Genomic DNA, 15,229 nt, shown 5'->3' on the forward strand with positions numbered 1-15,229 from the left:
ATCCTTGAAAGATCTGGGCAGGGTCCCATCGGTGAGCTCCTCCGGCAGGCAAGGCTGCGATGGCTGGGTCATGTAGCCCGCATGCCCAGCCACCGCATGCCAAAACAGCTTTTGTTTGGCCGGATTGAGGGGGCTAAGCGGGCGCGGCACGGGCTAGAGAAGAGATGGAGTGATGCGGTACAGGAGGACGTGGAGCTGAGTGGACTTGCCGATGACTGGTACCAGCGGTGTCAAGATCGGCCTCTGTGGAGGAGGTTCGTGAAGGATGCTACTGGGCAGTTGGAGGCAGTCGCCCTCCAACAACAACGGAGGACGGAGGAGCGACGCTCAGAACAACGAGCGGAGTGCCGGGTGGCTAAAGCACAGCAGGTTGGCACAGTAGGGGGCACAGGTGGTGCATCAGCCAGTCATCTCAGTCAGTCGACCCGTGGCACCTGGGTCTGCCCCGTGACCTCCTGCCAGCGGGCGTTCGACACTTCACGTGGCCTCAGGGTGCACATAGCCTGGCACAAGCGTCGTGGTGACGTCACCGCCACTTAGTGGCGAATGGCGGTTGTTGTTGTGTATGTATATATGTGTGTATGTATATATGTGCGTATGTATATATGTGTATGTATATGTATGTATATGTGTGTTTATATGTGTGTATGTATATTGTGTATGTGTTTATGTGTGTATGTATTTGTGTGTGTATGTATATGTGTGTATGTATATATGCGTATGTATATATGTGTGTATGTATATGTGTGTATGTATATATGTGTATGTATATGTGTGTATGTTTATATGTGTATGTATTTGTGTATGTGTTTATATGTGTGTATGTATATTGTGTATGTGTTTATGTGTGTATGTATTTGTGTATGTGTTTATGTGTGTGTATGTATATTGTGTATGTGTTTGTGTGTATGTATTTGTGTTTGTGTTTATATGTGTGTATGTATATTGTGTATGTGTTTATGTGTGCATGTATTTGTGTATGTGTTTATATGTGTGCATGTATATTGTGTATGTGTGTATGTATTTGTGTATGTACCTGGTTCCAAGTGTGAGGGGGAGCCACGGCTGCCCCCCTCCCGTGTGGGAATGGCATCGGAGCAGGGGGTGGTGGTTATAAACCACCACACAAAGTCACCCTCCACCTCGTCCTTCTACTCAACCACCTTCCCCTCATCCTTCTCATCCACCGCCTCCTCATCCACATTCTCATCCACCTTCTCATCAACCTCCTCCTTCTCATCCACCTCCTCCTTTTCATCCACCGCCTCCTTCTCATCCATCTTCTCATCCACCTCCTCCTTCTCATCCACCTCCTCCTTTTCATCGCCCTCCCCCTCCATCACCACCACCTCCTCCTCCTCGCCCTTTATGGTGCCGCCACCGCCAGCGGCCACGGAAGCGCCCTGTCGCTCACGGGACAGCAGCGGCCGTGGGACGACGACGCCGCTGATGCTGCCGCCGCTCGACGTTGTCCGGTGACCACAGTGCAGCCCGGCACCACCGCCATCACCACCACCACCATCACCACCACCGCCAATCACCACCACCGCCAGGAGGATTCGCCTTGGTGAGGATGTTGTAGGCGAGCTGGCACGCCACCTCCCGTGCTCCCTCCACGCTTGAGCTCAGAAATTTGGGGAAGATGATGGCGCCTTCTCCCACCCCGGGAACCGACACCTTATAGAGGAGGCCCACGGGCATCCCGGGCTCCGAGTGAGCGTGCAGCTCGAAGATTGGGTAGCTGACGCCAGCGGTCCGGCACAGCATCCGCAGCCGCACCTCCCACGACAGCATGGCCGCCTCCGGCAGCGCCTCGAGAGCAATGGGCATGGGCCGCAGGTGGAAAAGGTACCCACCACAGCCGCGTGCGTGCCCCCCAGCCCTCAAATTGGCTGTGTGCGGCTTTGCCGGTGCCCGTGCACTCCGGCTGCAGCAGGTCTGGCACCGCCGCCTCCATCTCGTCCTCGTCTTCCATTGCCGCCGCCGCGGCCGCAGCCGCCGTGTCCCACTCCGCCTTGATGGTCCGGCCCCATGGCCGGAAGTTGATTCGAAGGAGCTTCTTCCGGGCCATGGCGGCTGCGCGATGGCTCCCGTACTCGATGAACGCGTAGCCTCGGTTGAGGGTTTTGTCCCAGCGACAAACGCTCATTTTGACGTCCACCACGCCCTTCGTGGCACCGCTCATCGCCATCATCACCTCCGCTCGCTTCTTGTCCATTGGCAGCCCCCCAATGAAGAGGCGGCGATTGTCCACGCTGATGCAGACTGCAATGCGGCGTCCGGGACGGATCTCTACCTTGTCGAGTTTCTTGATGGCATCCGTGGCTTGGGCGAGCGTCGCGTAGGTAGCGAACGCATAGCCGCGGGTCTCTCCGCTATAACCCATCATGAGGCGGAGCTGGTAGAGCTTCCCCACCGTCTCAAGCACGGGCACCAGCTCATCCTCGTAGAGGTCGTGCGGGATCCTCCCCAGAAACACCTCGCAGCCATGGGCGGGAGGGGGCCCCTGCCAGTCGGGCGGTGGTCCGAACTTCCTCTGTCCGTTCTCCTGCACAATGTTGTACCCCGTGCGCAACATGAGGTCCAGCAGGACCTTCATGCAGGCCATGCCGAGCACCGGTGGTTTGGCTACTACCGTGGTGCTGGGGCAGCGGCTTGGGGCCCGGTGGAGCCCTTGACACTCCGCGCGGTCGCCTCGTGCCGACAAAGCCACGGGGGGAATCAGCTCCTGAAAAGCCAAATCCCCGGCAGGAACTCGCTCGGCCCAAACCTACAGGCCAGCAGTGAAGAGAGGAAGAGAGAGAGAGTGGAGACGGATGGAGAAGGAGAGACGCGTTTGTTCGGTCCATGGGCCTAAATGTGACGTTAGCGTAGCCTGTGCAGTATGCATACAGCGCTTTTGTCAATCCACTCCTGGATCAAGCCCTCCCCCACATTGCACAGAGGAGACAAGAAACACAAACCCACACGGTTCCCGGCATGCGTTTGTTTGTCCTCGGAAATGTTCACCGAGCGATGATTTTGCGTTTCGAGCGGCGTTTGACTTCGCGCGGTGAACTTCGCCCGTGATGACGTCACTGGGCACGACAGGAGAGGTCGGCACTGACTTTTAGCGCCGGTTTTTTACTCCCCATCCAATAGTCCATGAGACGCTTCAAAATGAGACCGTTTTGTCGGTATCAAAGTATGACAAAATAAGAATAGATTTGATCCTTTTTTGGCAACAAAACGAGTGTTTAGATGTTCAAACACCAAACAGAAACCTTCTTCAATGAATCTTAAGATCTGTTTTATTGCCAGAAAGGATACAACCTATTCTTATTTTTTCATAGCCCATGAGATGTCTCCTTTGTCGGTACCACGTGAGGTGGCCTACATTGAGCAGTTTCAATTTCTCTACGTGGCCAGTGATAAACAAATGCAATGAGTGAGACTATCAAGTAATTTACTTTCATTTTCCATCCAAATAAATGGGTACGACTGAAGTCTTGCTACCTTAGGTGGTACCGAGTTCTACTCTGGACCATGAGTGGGCCGTTTAATCAATTTTGGCCAGTTTTCAACATTGTTAGGTCCCTAACAGCAACAGAGCTGTTGTACTACAATTGTGTTCATATTGGATCATCTTTACAACAGAGCAAACATGCAGACAGATCTAATGCTTAATGCTTTCAAATCCTCATTGTTGAAATGTGAGTTTACTTGCAAATGGAATCACAGTCCCAAATCATGACCGCAGAATGGTTGGAGCGAGTTGTTGGGGAGGGTGGTGGGTCGGGGGTTGAATTGCCATCATCAAAGCAGCACACGCCCCACCTTATGAACCACACAGAGTAATTACGCGAGCCAGACGTTGTATAGAAATTATTATTGTTGTTAGTGTAGCATTCACCAAAACGATCCAGCATATGTTTTATTTGGTCACGCCATTCATATTCAGATATTCATTTTGCTTGTGTTTCAGAGTGGGCCGATTCATCTTTGATCTCATGAAGATGCGAAATCGTAAATAGGTTTTGATCAAGTTGCTAAAAGGATACAATTTTTAAACGGATATTTTAAATCAATGGAGTGCATGTTTTACAATTCACGCAGCTCAATAACGAAAGAAATAATATCGCATGGTTTTAATTAAGTAAAATATTTCATATATATAAGAATTTATAAATTTGTGTCATGAATTGGTGATGAATTTTGCTTTGACCATCTCTTAAATGACCGCAGTTATAATGAGCTGGGATATCATCATATTTCTCAAGTCGTCGATCACTCAACCAAATATATCGGTTTCATTACTCGACAAATTGGATAGCAATTAGTTTTTTTAAAAATTGTCCGCATATGTGCCACTGGATGGGAGGTTATGGGCGCGGCATAATCTGTTGTATCATGCTGGGCGTGGCTTGTAGGGGGTTTCCTACCTTCGGGAAGCGTGATGCTGAAATGGTCGCTGTTTTTTAATCAAATATAGATTTAAAACTCATTTCTTTAGAACTGCTTTTCGTATTCTTAGCTCTTTCGGTAAAGTCACGTTGAAGGGAAACAATAAAATAATAAAATATATATAAAACAATAAAAATTCTCACGACATTTCGACCATAACGCAAACGGTCATCATCAGGTGTGAAAAACCAACGACCGTTGCATATCAGCTCCTAGCTATATTTTATTATTTTATTGTTTCCCTTCAACGTGACTTTACCGAAAGAGCTAAGAATATGAATTACTGCAGTCACGGAAGCTTTAAATCAAAATTTAACTGCTTTTTGTGTTTAGTCTTTTGTCCTTCCCCCACACCTCTGATTGGCACGGTTAACTACCGTACAGCGTGAAAGAAGTTCAACAACATACATGCACACAAAAGTTATAAGTTTAGTCAATTCACTTAATCGACTAATCATATCAGCTCCTAGCTATATTGCACTCTTTGTAGGTGAGTAGGTCGGTAGCTGCGCTACTGTTGTGACATTGCCTACACGATTAACTCTGCCGTGGCGAATAGCGCGAGTGGTGTGTGTGTGTGATAATTATACATGACGACAGTGGTGTAGCTTGTACAGAATAAGTTAACACGATTTTTAATTTAGAGAGCATCTACATACAACCGAATCTCACGACGCTATACCACAACAGACGCGTGCACCTAACCGGTAACAACGAGGCGTGATATTTGTCCGGTATTTTAAGAGAGAGACGGCCATAGGCAGAGAAGAGGAGGAAATATATTTAGCTTGGACGTGGACAGATGGTTGAGGGAAGTAAGTTCCAGATCTTGGAGGCAGCAAGAGAAGGCGAAGCAAATGACGAATCGAGGGTTGACCTCTACACAAGGAGAAGGTCAACTCGCTGCTTCGATCAGAAAGCTTCGGCTCCTGCGGCGCAGAGCGCACGGAGGCAGTGCCTGGTGTAAGAGGGGAGATGAGGCTTGCACGTTGGAACCGGCAACAGTTGAATCCACATTCAGAGACGTTCGATTCGATATTGTGCACAGTCTCACGTGTACAGGATACATTACGTGAGAGCCCGGAGTGCAGCGGAGGGGGGTGAGGCTGATTCATTCGGCCTCAGAGGAATGCCGTGAGCCTCAACCGGTCCGTCATCAGCCTCAGCCGTGGTCTATCCGCTGCGGGGTGAAGGGCACCCCCCTCGTTAGTCGCTCTCGGTACTGCCAGGGCCACGTTACACTTCACTCCTGCGTCACGAAGCGATCCCGTAGCTCCGTCTCTACACGGGCTGGGCCAGACGTGGGAAAAGGACGGCCCGTTGGGCTTCTTAATCCGGCCTGCCGAACTTGTCCATATATTATTATTGTTGTTGTTGTTAAATTAAATTTTACCTTTCTCCTGTAATGCCCCCGTTTCCCAGATTAGACGGCGCACATTGACCGGGAGTGTGGACATTGTTTTTGGCGCAGGCCTCAGACGTTTCGTGATGTTTGATCAGTCACGTTACGACACGTTTTTGTGTCGTTCACGTTCGTGCAATTTGTTAAATTGACTTGCAAATAAACGCTTTGCTACCTGTTAAAGGCCAAATACTTTCATGTAATGATTTTTGACACCGTCATTTATATTTAGTTCACGCAAACGCTCCATCCACCACCATCACCACCAACATCACCACCACCATCACCACCACCGGCATCACCACCACCAACAACATCACCACCACCAACATCACCACCACCACCAACATCACCACCACAAACATCACCATCACCACCAACATCACCACCACCAACATCACCACCACCAACATCACCACCACCACCAAGAGCACCATCACCACCACCAACATCACCATCACCACCACCAAACTCACCACCACCACCAACATCACCACCACTAACATCCGCACCACCACCAACATCACCACCACCACCAACATCACCACCAACATCACCACCATCACCACCACCATCACCACCACCAACATCACCACCAACATCACCACCACCACCACGAACATCACCACCACCACCAACACCACCACCACAACCACCAACATCACCACCACCATCACCACCACCAACATTACCACCAACATCCCCACCACCACCAACATCACCACCACCAACATCACCACCAACATCACCACCACCAACATCACCACCCCCAACATCACCACCACCACCAACATCACCACTACCAACATCACCACCACCAACATCACCACCACCAACATCACCACCACCATCACCACTACCACCAACATCACCACCAACATCACCACCATCACCACCACCACCATCACCAACATCACCACCACCATCACTACCACCATCACCACCACCAACATCACCACCACCACCAACATCACCATCACTAACAACATCACCACCACCAACATCACCACCACCACCAACATCACCACCACCACCAACATCACCACCACCAACACCACCACCAACATCACCACCACCAACATCACCACCACCACCAACATCACCACCACCATCACCACCACCACCAACATCACCACCACCAACATCACCACCATCACCAACACCACCACCAACATCACCACCACCAACATCACCACCACCACCAACAACACCACCACTACCAACATCACCACCACCATCACCACCACCACCAACATCACCATCACCAACAACAACACCACCAACAGCACCACCAACATCACCACCAACACCACCACCACCATCAAAGACAAACTATAGAGTTCCCCCCCCCACCACCGTACGAGCCCTGGAACGAGACCCTTGGGGGGCGAGCCGCTGTTCAGTCTCCAGCAGCAGCAGCAGCAGCCGCCGTGTGGCGCACGATGGGGTGACCAAGCGCCTGAGCGCGCGGCCGCCTTTGTCTCCCCAGCGAGCCCCAGGCGGCCAACATCGCCACCCTGGGCCGGGTGAGCAATCTAGCCGAGACCGGCGACACTCCCGGGGACCAGGCCTCACTACGGCACTTACCGGCGCAAAGCTCCTGTAGGTGTCTGGGGGAGGGGGTCTTGATGAGGTTACACACGAAACTGTTTCCTAGTGCGCTGGTGGAAGAGGAGGTCGCTTATGTCCGACGTTCCGTGTCACTGCCACGGACGGGTGACTTGCGCGCGTGCCGTCAAAGGCCTTAGCTTGACGCTTTCAGAAAACGTAGCGCGGATAGGCGATCACGTGGGGCGAGCGAGGCTCAGATTCCGTAGAACTGATAAGCAATGCCCGTAGAATCAGCACTGCCCATAGACTCATCACTGCCCATTCGCTAGGAGAAAACCCCAATAAGCTGAAATAGAAACCGAATAAACTTAGAGAGAAACCCGCAAAACGTAAAAAGCTATTGAATGCATGGCTGTGTGTGCTGCTTTGCATTGTCGTAGCTACGTATGCAGTCTGCAAGTTTTTTTTAATGTGGGCACGTGCAAATATTGTCTGGGTACATGAAAATATTTCTTTGAAAATGTGTCCTAGATAGTATATTTGTAAGTGTGTGGGTTAATAAAAGTAGAATTTAAACATTAGCACAATGTAGATTTGTATATTGTAGGGTAGAAATGTCTTTATGATCTAATATTGGTTTAATACAATTTATATTTTTAATTAGAATACTTTGCAATGCAATAGACTAAATATAATGCTTGTGTTTTTAAAGAAAATAATATATATTCTTAGCTCTTTCGGTAAAGTCATGTTGAATTACTGCAGTCACGAAAGCTTCAAATCAGAAAATAATATATTTACCAGGATTAAAGTTGAGCGAAATATGTAATAAAATCTGAGGCTTGGAGAATTGCATGCTGGGAATTAAATTGAGACATTGGGAACGTTGGTAATGATCAGGAAAATGCCCTAACAAAACAGGGAAGTCTGAAATATGTTGGCGTGTAATTCATCAAATTAAATCCAAAGAGGAGGGAAAGAAGGATCCCAAGCATGCGACACTCAGAACCAAAAGTGGTAGAGACTCGGCCGAGAGAGTGGAGAGAGAGAGAGAGAGGAAGAGACTTTTCAGGACTTTATTTCCACTAAAAAAGTAACAAAAAAACATTACGGGAAAAAAACACCTAAATTCAAAATCAATAAAACATCAAACTCTTAACAGCGGTATGTGCATGAAATACAAATGGCACCGGGATAGAGGCTGTGGAAACGAGGCGGTGCACGGACATCTCCGTGTGCAGCAAAGTTGTTCAAGGGTTTTTCAATTTTATAAAGAATCAAATGTTTTGACATCAGAATGCGATGTGCACAATATATATTTTTCTCCCCTACATTTTCAAAACGAAATGGCGTTGACATGTCAAACACCTGAATTCGTTATTTCTTCAAGGATTCTGTTGTCGTAGCTACGTATGCAGTCTGCAAGTTTTTTATGTGGCCACGTGCAAATATTGTCTGGGTACATGAAAATATTTCTTTGAAAATGTGTCCTAGACACTATATTTGTAAGTTAATAAAAGTAGAATTGAAAAATTAGCACAATGTAGATTTGTATATTGTAGGTTAGAAATATATTTATCATAGCGATGATCTAATATTGGTTTAATACAATTTATATTTTTACTTAGAAGACTTTAGCCATGCAATAGACTAAATATAATGCTTGTGTTTTTAAAGAAAATAATATATTTACCAGGATTAAAGTTGTGCGAAATATGTTAGTAAATCTGAGGCTGGGAGAATTGCATGCTGGGAATTAAATTGAGACAGAAAGGGGTTAATGCATGCCTTGCAGAGCAGGCGCACGTTACAGAGATTATTGACAAAACAGAATGCGATGTGAACAATATATATTTTTCTCCGCTACATTTTCAAAACGAAATGGCGTCGACATGTCAAACACCTGAATTCGTTTTTTTCTTCAAGGATTCTGTTGTCGGTTTTCATTAAAGTGCAATGACAGGGTGACACCTGCTGACATCACAGGGTGACACCTGCTGACATCACAGGGTGACACCTGCTGACATCACAGGGTGACACCTGCTGACATCACAGGGTGACACCTGCTGACATCACAGGGTGACACCTGCTGACATCACAGGGTGACACCTGCTGACATGACAGGGTGACACCCGCTGGCCTGGCAAGGGCTTCACGGGTACGGCCACAGAGGTAACAACCAATCAGGGAAGGAGGCGCATCTGGGGCAAAGGCAACAGGTGGGGCTAGCCGAGTTACTCCGGTAACCTTTGCGAAAGGTTCCACGAGAGGGTGTGGCCGGAGGCGGGGCCTAGCCACGCCTCTGGCCACATTCTCAGAGGATTCGCCTTGCTGAGGATGTTGTAGGCGAGCTGACATGCAACCTCCCGTGCTCCCTCCTCGCTGGAGCTCAGAAATTCGGGGAAGATGTCGGCGCCTTCTCCCACCCCGGGAATCGACATCTTATAGAGGAGGCCCGCGGGTATCCCGGGCTCCGAGTGAGCGTGCAGCTCGAAGATTGGGTAGCTGATGCCGGCGGTCCGGCACAGCATCCGCAGCCGCACCTCCCACGACAGCATGGCCGCCTCCGGCAGCGCCTCGAGAGCTACGGGCATGGGCCGCAGCTGGTGAGGTACCCACCACAGCCACGTGCGTGCCCCCCAGCCCTCAAACAGGCTGTGTGCGGCTTTGCCGGTGCCCGTGCACTCCGGCTGCAGCAGGTCTGGCACGGCCGCCTCCATCTCCACCGCCGGGGCCGGAGCCACCCGTTCCGGGATGGCCCAGTCCACCTTGATGGTCCGGCCCCATAGCTGCAAGTTGATTCGAAGGAGCTTCTTCCTGGCCATGGCGGCCGCGTGATGGCTCCCGTACTCGATGAACGCGTAGCCTCGGTTGAGGGTTTTGTCCCAGCAACAGACGCTCATCGTGACATCCACCACGCCCTCCGTGGCACCGCTCATCGCCATCATCACCTCCGCTAGCTTCTTGTCCTCTGGCAGCCCCCCAATGAAGAGGTGGCGATTGTCCACGCTGAAGCGGACTCCAATGCGGCGTCCGGGACGGATCTCGAACTTGTTGAGTTTCTTGACGGCATCCGTGGCTTCGGCGCGCGTGGCGTAGGTAGCGAACGCATAGCCGTGGTTCTCTCCGCTATGCTCCATCATGAGGTGGAGCTGGTAGAGATTCCCCACCGTCTCCAGCACGGGCACCAGCTCATCCTCGTAGAGGTCGCGCGGGATCCCAGCCAGAAACACCTCACAGCCACGGGCGGGAGGGGGCCCCTGCCAGTCGGGCGGCGGTCCGAACTTCCTCTGTCCGTTCTCCTGCACAATGTTGTACCCCGTGCGCAACATGAGGTCCAGCAGGACGTTCATGCAGGCCATGCCGAGCACCGGTGGTTTGGCTACTACGGTGGTGCTGGGGCAGCGGCTTGGGGCCCGGTGGAGCCCTTGTCACTCCGCGCGGTCGCCTCGTGCCGACAAAATCACGGGGGGAATCAGCTCCTGAAAAGCCAAATCCCCGGCAGGAACTCGCTCGGCCCAAACCTACAGGCCAGCAGTGAAGAGAGGAAGAGAGAGAGTGGAGACGGATGGAGAAAGAGAGACGCGTTTGTTCGGTCCATGGGCCTAAATGTGACGTTAGCGTAGCCTGTGCAGTATGCATACAGCGCTTTGTCAATCCACTGCTGGATGAAGCCCTCCCCCACATTGCGCAGAGGAGACAGGAAACACAAACTCACACGGTTCCCGGCATGCGTTTGTTTGTCCTCGGAAATGTTCACCGAGCGATGATTTTGCGTTTCGAACGGCGCTCACGAGGCGGCGTTTGACTTCGCGCGGTGAACTTCGCCCGTGATGACGTCACTGGGCACGACAGGAGAGGTCGGCACTGACTTTTAGCGCTGTTTTTTTTCTCACCATCCAATAGTCCATGAGACGCTTCAAAATGAGACCGTTTTGCTGGTATCAAAGTATGACAAAATAAGAATAGATTTGATCCTTTTTAGGCAATAAAACGGGTGTTTAGATGTTCAAACACCAAACAGAAACCTTCTTCAATGAATCTTAAGATCTGCTTTATTGCCAGAAAGGATACAACCTATTCTTATTTTTTCATAGCCCATGAGATGTCTCCTTTGTCGGTACCACGTGAGGTGGCCTAAATTGAGCAGTTTCAATTTCTCTACGTGGCCAGTGATAAACAAATGCAATGAGTGAGACTATCAAGTAATTTACTTTCATTTTCCATCCAAATAAATGGGTACGACTGAAGTTTTGCTACCTTAGGTGGTACCAAGTTCTGCTCTGGACCATGAGTGGGCCGTGTAATCAATTGTGGCCAGTTTTCAACAGTGTAAGGTCCCTAACATCAACAGAGCTGTTGTACTACAATTGTGTTCATATTGGATCATCTTTACAACAGAGCAGACATGCAGACAGAGCTAATGCTTTCTAACCCTCATTGTTGAAATGTGAGTTTACTTGCAAATGGAATCACAGTCCCAAATCATGACCGCAGAATGGTTGGAGTGAGTTGTTGGGGAGGGTGGTGGGTCAGGGGTTGAATTGCCATCATCAAAGCAGCACACGCCCCCCACCTTATGAACCACACAGAGTAATCACGCGAGCCAGACGTTGTATAGAAATGAGTATTGTTGTTAGTGTAGCGTTCACCAAAACGATCCAGGATATGTTTTATTTGGTCACGCCATTCATATTCACATATTCATTTTGCTTGTGTTTCAGAGTGGGCCAATTCATCTTTGATCTCATGAAGATGCCAAATCACAAATAGGTTTTGATCAAGTTGTTAAAAGGATACAATTTTTAAATGGATATTTGAAATCAATGGAGTGCATGTTTTACAATTCACGCAGCTCAACGACGAAATAAATAATACCGCATGGTTTTAATTAAGTAAAATATTTTATATATATCAGAATTTATAAATTTGTGTCATGAATTAGGGTGATGAATTTTGCTTTGACCATCTCTTAAATAACCGCATTTATAATTAGAGCTGGGGTATCATCATATTTCTTAAGTCGTTGATCACTCAACCAAATATATCGGTTTCATTACTCGACAAATTGGATAACAATTAGTTTTTTAAAAATTTGTCCGCATATGTGCCACTGGATGGGAGGTTATAGGTGCGGCATAATCAGTTGTATTATGCTGGGCGTGGCTTGTAGGGGGTTTCCTACCTTCGGGAAGCGTGACGCTGAAATGGTCGCTGTTTATTAATCCACCCGAGTTACTGCCAACGCATTCCTCTGGTTAAGGAACATTCACGCAAACTGCGGTCATCCTCGCAGTGCCTTTTGGCTCAGCCACCGAACAAAGACGGTCACTGTATCGCACGCTGTCAGATGTGTTTCTGCAGCCGCCTGGAATACTTTTTATTGCCATATTAGGAAGCCACTGGAGCTATGCACATTGACATCTAGATTTAAAACTCATTTCTTTAGAACTGCTTTTAGTGTTCTTAGCTCTTTCGGTAAAGTCACGTTGAAGGGAAACAATAAAATAATAAAATATGTAAAAAACAATAAAAATTCTCACGACGTTTTGACCATAACACAAACGGTCATCATGATTTTTATTGTTTTATGTATATTTTATTATTTTATTGTTTCCCTTCAACGTGACTTTACCGAAAGAGCTAAGAATATGAATTACTGCAGTCACGAAAGCTTTAAATCAAAATTTAACTGCTTTGTGTTTAGTCTTTCGTCCTTCCCCCACATCTCTGATTGGCACGGTTAACTACCGTACAGCGTGAAAGAAGTTCAACAACATACATGCACACAAAAGTAATAAGTTTAGTCAATTCACTTAATTGACTAATCATATCAGCTCCTAGCTATATTGCACTCTTTGTAGGTGAGTAGGTCGGTAGCTGCGCTGCTGTTGTGACATTGCCTACACGATTAACTCTGAGGTGGCGAATAGCGCGAGTGGTGTGTGTGTGATAATTATACATGACAGTGGTGTAGCTTGTACAGAATAAGTTGACACGATTTTTAATTTAGAGAGCATCTACATGCAACCGAATCTCACGACGCTATACCACAACAGACGCGTGCACCTAACCGGTAACAACGAGGCGTGATATTTGTCCGGTATTTTAAGAGAGAGACGGCCATAGGCAGAAAAGAGGAAATGTATTTAGCTTGGACGTGGACAGATCGTTGAGGGAAGTAAGTTCCAGATCTTGGAGGCAGCAAGAGGAGAAGGCGATACTCTTTGGTTCTATTCGGTAAAGTCACGTAAAAAAACAACACAAAAAAGAAAAAAATCACGTTTCGGCCACAACACAAATGGCCTTCATCAGGTGAAGGGACCGTGCTGTCATGAGGACAGCGTTGGAGTGAAAACAGCCAATGTGTGTTATTGTGATTATATGCTACGTTAGTAATCCGTTAATTAGTATGTGTTTCCCCAATAAGGAATTGTAATATGTATGATTTAATAATACGCTTCCAAGCCGCACTAAGCCTGTAGCTGTCCGAGCGATTAAAGTTATTTCTATTCCTCTCAATTTCAATGGATTTTCTAATTAGTCTTTGCCAGTAATAATTAGTTTTACACAACACTTCAACGTTATCAAAATCAATTGAGTGTCCTTGTTGACAAGCATGTTCTGCCACTGCCGACAGTTGTGTTTGAGATAATTTAATATTTCTTTGATGTTCTTTTAGTCTTATGCTGATGTTACGTCCCGTCTGTCTAATATAGCATCTGCCACATAAACAATTAATCCGATATACACCTTCTGTTGATAATTTAGGTAATGCGTCTTTAGTGCAAGATACTAGTTTTTGAATTTTGTGTACTGTACCAAATCTTACTGTAATGTTTTGCTTTTGCAAAACACGAGCTAATTTTCAGTTACTCCTGAGATATATGGAATTTTTATTGTTTTAACAATCTGGTCGCTTTCAGCAGTATTGCTTTGCGATCGTGATTTGGCATTCAGTGCTCTGTTAATTTGAGCATTATTGTAGCCATTCTGTCGTAGTGCGTCTTTAACGTGTTTAATCTCTCTCACTAGACTCTGACCATCTGACACTGTTTTAGCCCGATGTATGAGCGTCTTGATAAGAGAAGATTTCTGAGCTGGATGATGATGTGATTCTGCATTCAGATAGGCATCAGTGTGCGTTTGCTTTCTGTAAACGCTGTGTGTTATTTTACCGTTTAGGCCATGTCCAAGCGTCTTATAACGAGATCAAACCGGTCCGAGATTACGCCAACCTTGCTAATCGAAGGTGGGATATCTCAACACGTGTGTGTGTGCATACATCAAGGCCGTAGCCATGGAGAAAAAAAATAATCTAAATTTTAAAACGAATTTCCTGCTTAAAAATATTTTTTAAAAATTCACTAACACGAGTGTGGATCTAAACGCGATTCCGTAGTTTCGATTCATTCCCCGACTCGTTCCATCAGAATCGATATTCACCTTCACCGTAAAAAAATTAGATTCTCTCCATTCTAAGAACGCATTGACAAACGATTCATAGAATCGATCATCCATGCCTACCGCCCTCTTTGTTGAACAGCGGCTAAATCGTATTGAGCTATAATTAGGAATCGAATCGGCTATGATGCGATCTGCGCGGCTTAGCCAATAGGAGCGCACGTTGCTCGGAGGCACCGTCCAATCGGAGGAGGCGATGGTTTGGGGTGGCTGGGTGCCACTTGGACCAATCAGGAGGGCTTCAGGTTGTTCCTTCCACCCTCAACACGAGGTGCACCTAGCCTGGCACCGGCTTCACTGCTACACGGATACATCACTACAGCAGGTGTACCTAGCCTGGCACCGGCTTCACTGCTACACTGCTACATC

General features: G+C 47.9%; 1 pseudogene; it reads right to left on the minus strand.

The window, feature by feature from the left end:
• Nucleotides 1-9,521: 9,521 nt before the first annotated feature.
• Nucleotides 9,522-14,799, minus strand: LOC142922452 (putative RNA-binding protein 46 pseudogene; annotated as a pseudogene).
• Nucleotides 14,800-15,229: the final 430 nt, after the last annotated feature.

The sequence above is a fragment of the Petromyzon marinus genome, unplaced genomic scaffold (genome assembly GCF_048934315.1).
Source record: "Petromyzon marinus isolate PM22_M1 ecotype Great Lakes invasive population unplaced genomic scaffold, UKy_Petmar_22M1.pri1.0 PM_G_Scaffold_96, whole genome shotgun sequence".
In the NCBI taxonomy this organism is placed as follows: Eukaryota; Metazoa; Chordata; class Hyperoartia; order Petromyzontiformes; family Petromyzontidae; genus Petromyzon; species Petromyzon marinus.